Below are 4,909 nucleotides of genomic sequence, written 5' to 3'. Positions count from 1 at the left end.
AGGAGCCTAGGAAGAAAGACCTGGTCATCCTCTTCCAAAAATCACCCAGGATCACAATGGCCCAGTTCACAATTGAACATGAGATGAGGCAAGACCGAGTACTGTGTTGTTCCTTTGTGTGTGGGCTCATTATGAGTTGAGGTATTGGTCGGGCAGCTGACATCAACCACTTAGATTATAGGCTATCAGCTGTAACTGACGTAAAATGTCTTTGGGTTTCACAATTATTAGTTTCCTATATGCAACCGAACTCAATCAGTAAGTTAAGATGGCAAAGCTCTCTCTTCAAAGCATGGCATTTATTTTACTAATCATTAACTCTGTGGAATACAATAAGGGCCAGGATAAGTAACAAAATGTTATTTGGCCCACTGGAAGACAGTAGTTTCTGGATGCCAGCCAAGAACTTATATAGGCAGCCCTTGGATTATGAATGAACCCTACTGAGCATGTCTGTAAATCGAGTGTGTAGGTAAATCAGAACAGGTGGATACAGTTCGCATTTAATCTTACTTCAGTATAAGATTCAGAGGAGGGCGTAGAACAAGGGATCTCATTGCTGATGCCAGATGGATCTTGGCTGAAAGCAGAGATCCAGAAAGATGTTTATGTGTGTCTTTTTGCTCTGCACAAGCATCTGGTGTGGAACATAGCCCATTATGGATAGCCTTGAGAAGAATAGGAATTCCAGGGTACTGTGTTGTGCTCATGTAGAACCTCTACACGGATCAAGAGGCAGTTGTGCACACCGAACGAGAGAATACTGCATAGTTTAAAGTCAGGAAAGATGTGATCAGGGTAGTACCCTCTAATCATACTTACTCCATCTGTGCGCTGAGCGAATCATTAGAGAAGCTGGATTATATGGAGGAGAACAGCACATCAGGACTGGAGGAAGGCTTATTCATAGCCCTTGCTATGCAAATGACATGACCTTGCTTGCTGAAAATGAGGACTTGCAACGCTTGCTGATGAGGATCAAGACTTGCAGCCTTCAATATGAATTACAATTTAATGTAGAGAAAACAAAGCCCTTACAGCTGGACCAGTGGTGACATCATGATCGATGGAGAAAAGATGGAAGCTGTCAAGGTTTCCTCTTACTTGGATCCACAATCAATGCCCATGGAAGCAGCAGCCAAGAGATCAAAGAGTGCATTGCACTGGGTAACTCTGCGGCACAAGACGGCTCTAACCTGATGGAAAGTTAGGGTGTTGCTTTCCAGATTAAGGTGCCCCTGACCTAGCTCATGGTAACTGCAATAACCTCATATGCATATGAAAGTTGGACATTGAATACGAAGACTGAAGAAAAGTCGATGCATATGACTTATGGTGCTGGAGAAGAATACTGAAAGGACCGTGGATGGCCAAAAGAGCAAACAGTCCGTCTTAGAAGTCCAGCCAGCACACTCCTTGGAAGCGAGGACGGGGAGGCATCATCTCACACACTCTGGACATGTTCTCAGAAGAGAGCAGTCCCTGGAGAGGGACATCATACTTGGTAAAAGGAGCAAGACCCCCAACACACAGGGAACATACCGGGAAAAAGAGCAAGATCCCCACCTAGATGCACTGACACAGTGGCTGCAATGATGGGCTCAGTGGTGAGGGTGACGTAGGACCAGGCAGTGTTTCCCTCTGTGGTCCCGAGGGAGGATCGCTCTGAGTTGAACCTCACTCCCAGGCACTCACTAACCACAGCAGCGACCATGTAGTGCAGGAAAAGGGTCTTGGTGACCATGATGGACTACTAACCCAAAGGTTGGTGGTTCAAAGCCACCAGCCTCTCCTAGGGAGAAAGAGGGGGCAGTTCATTCTGCCAAGGTTCACAGCCTCCGAAACCTACGGGGCAGTTCTTCTCTGTGCTACAGGGTCATTATGAGTCAGCATCAACTCAACAGCAGTGGGGTTAGTGTTTGGAAAGACTCAAAGCGTTCCCATGGTTTAAAAGTTGCGTAAGCAGCCGGTGAAGCTGGTGTGATGAAGAATGTGTGTGCGTAGGGGCTGGTGCAAAGTGAGGGCCACATTTACGGAGCGTTGAAGGGCAAGCAGGATTACTCTGTCGGCATTGGTGACCAGGCGACTGCCTGGTCGTGCCATGTTCTGGGCCAGGGTCAACCAGGGTGCTGGCTTTAGCAGCAGCTGTCGGCCTCAGGGATACTGAGAAGCGTGACACCGGAGGAACCGGAGGAGTTAAAATTCAAAGGAGCGTTGCTGCCTCCTCCGGTCTGTGAGTCCTTCCCTGTGAAAAGCCAAGCCACCGTTGTCCCCGGACCTGCTTTCAATCTGCCAGTGCACTCTTGAGTGGCATAATTCAAATTCCTTAGATTAGGCGGCCGGAGGAGAATTGCATAAGACTAATTGTTCCTGGCACAGGGATGCTGCTAAGCCGCTCTCCCCTGCAGCTGGTCCTGCCTCCTCCTGTGTGCAGGAAGGGCTGTCCTGGGTAGCCCCCCGGGAGCAGGCATCCAAAAGCAAGGGCAAGGGACACTTCTTTCAGGACATGTTCTCATGCCAGCGTCTCTGATGACGACTCCGCTGAGAATGCCTGGCCGCCCTCAGGTCCCCAAGAGCCGTCCACGAGTGCGAGAGTCAGTCTTCCCGGCATGCACGTGGGCTGACGTTGGCAAACCAACAAAACCAGGCAAAGCAACCAACCACGAGCCTGTTTCCCCCCAATGTCTCCAAAATCGCTACCATTTCAAGCGGAGGTTTATTTTGCTCTTTCTTCCCTAGAATGTAGTATTCGCCCCACATGCGAGGTGGGGTTCTCCTGGCCATGCTGGGAGTCCCTTGGGTCTGAAGTGGACGGGCGGGACAGCACACTGCGTGGACACTCATTTTAATGCCTGTTCAGTGTTCCCTTTGTGGGGCCTCGCCCAGGTGGCTGTGCGCTCTGGGGGCTTTCCCTGAACCATGGCTGCCCAGCCTTCCACGGGGGGCAGGGGGTGGTGGTGACGGCGGAAGCAGAACTGGTTGTGGGCCCCAGCTGAGTCTCAGGAACCTCGCTGTCCATTCCACTGAGCCCTTTTTTCTCTGAGTGTAGTTCCCAGAGCAGGATGGTTTTGCTGTGCTTTATTTCCGTCTGAATGCCCTCGCGATGGCTGTCAAGCCAATGGCAAGATGTCCATGTTGACTCAGAGGGACTCTATAGAACAGACCAGATGGCTCCATAGGCTCTCCTGGGTTGCAATATTTTTTTAAATTAATAAATCACTTTATTGGGGGCTCTTACAGCTCTTATAACAATCCATACAGCTGTTGTATCAAACGCACTTGTACATATGCTGCCATCATCATTTTCAAAACATTTTCTTTCTGCTTGAGCCCTTGGCATCGGCTCCTCTTTTTTCCTGAGCTGTAATCTTAATGGGAACAGATCGTCTGGTCTTTTCTCCCACGGAGCAGTTGGTACTTTGAACTGCCAACAGCCGAGCACCTGTCCTAACCTAACCCCTGGGCCACCCAGGCGCCTCAACTTTATGGAAGAAGGCAATCGAGTTAGACCCAGTTAGGAAAGACTGACCCCAAACCACTGACTGCAGAGTCACCCTGCAGACATTGAGCTAAACCCACTTCCTGCCCCCAAAGAGCTTCTGCCTTGGAAAGTTTGAGACCATATTCCACACCTAGCTCTACCTATGCTTTAGAGCAAGGGGCCCTTGTGGTGTAGTGGTTACGACTTGAGCAGTGAGCCCAAGTTCAGCCGTTTGAAACCACCAGCTGCTCCGTAGGAGAAAGATGGGGCTTTCTACTCCCATAAAGAGTTAGTCTTGGAAACTCACAAGGGCAGTTCTGCCCTGCCCCATAGGGTCACAATGAGTAGGCATTGACTCGATAGCAGTGAACTTGGCTTTGGTTTATGCTTTATAATAGCATTGTTATTTTATCTAATTTTCTTTTAAGATAGTAATTCAAAGTAATTCTTTTAGGATCGTAATTAAGGAGTAATTCTACTCCTCCATCATCATCCTCCACTCAAACTTAATGCCCATGGAAAGAAATCTAAGGCTGCAGTCGACAACCTTGCCTTCTCTGTAGGGGACGACACTGCGCTGCCCATGGCTGTGTGGTTTGTGGTGTCTCCTGGTAGGACGAGCAGGCCTGACCACGTGACTTGCTTGGGCCAGTATGGCGCAAAAACCTTAAGAGATGCCTTAAGGCTCCCAGATGTGGCTGCCTGTGACAACAATGTTTTGCTTTTCTCTCTGCGACGGCCCAAGTAGAGACACGACTTCAGCACGTGTCCTAGACTCAGAAGACATCGTGAAGAGCTGTAGTCCTCCCGCAGCCAGGGGAATGTAAAGTGGTTGAGGAATCAGGTAGCTTGGTGTAAGCCACGGCGACTTTTAGGGTCAAAGGGGAGACAGGATAAACACCACCATCAATGTCCAGTCCCCTTTATTTATACAAAAGAATAAATAAACTATATCAGTATATACAAACAGAATAATATTACCACTATAAATAGAAAATCCCCCAATATGAGATCTTTTTAAAATCATACAATCTATATACACTGTTGACCATAGAAGTTTTAAGTACCTTAAATCACAAACTCCATGTGTTTGTTTACATAGTAGTCTTATAAAAATAGAGTTTGCTGTCAAGTGTTCAATCAACAGCTTTTAAGTCAGTTAAAGTGCTGAGCTGTAGCGCATACCAGGGGTACCCCAAATAAAGTCTTCGGCATTTCATACATTCATATAAAAGTTTGTCAGTTGCTTCGAGGCTTACAAAGTACTCCTGAAGGTCTGGTAGGGCATGATCAAGGGTAATGTAACCAAGAGGAATTACTGAAACCCAAATGAAGACTGACCATGATAGTGGGACAAGAGGAAAGTCAAAGGAAATAGAGGAAAGAGCTAGGAGGCAAAGGGCATTCACAGAGGTCTAAATAAAGGCA

This window comes from Echinops telfairi, unplaced genomic scaffold (assembly GCF_000313985.2).
Source record: "Echinops telfairi isolate 266 unplaced genomic scaffold, ASM31398v2 ScPeMD7_443;HRSCAF=831, whole genome shotgun sequence".
Classification (NCBI taxonomy): Eukaryota; Metazoa; Chordata; class Mammalia; order Afrosoricida; family Tenrecidae; genus Echinops; species Echinops telfairi.
This window is presented reverse-complemented; position numbering follows the sequence as displayed.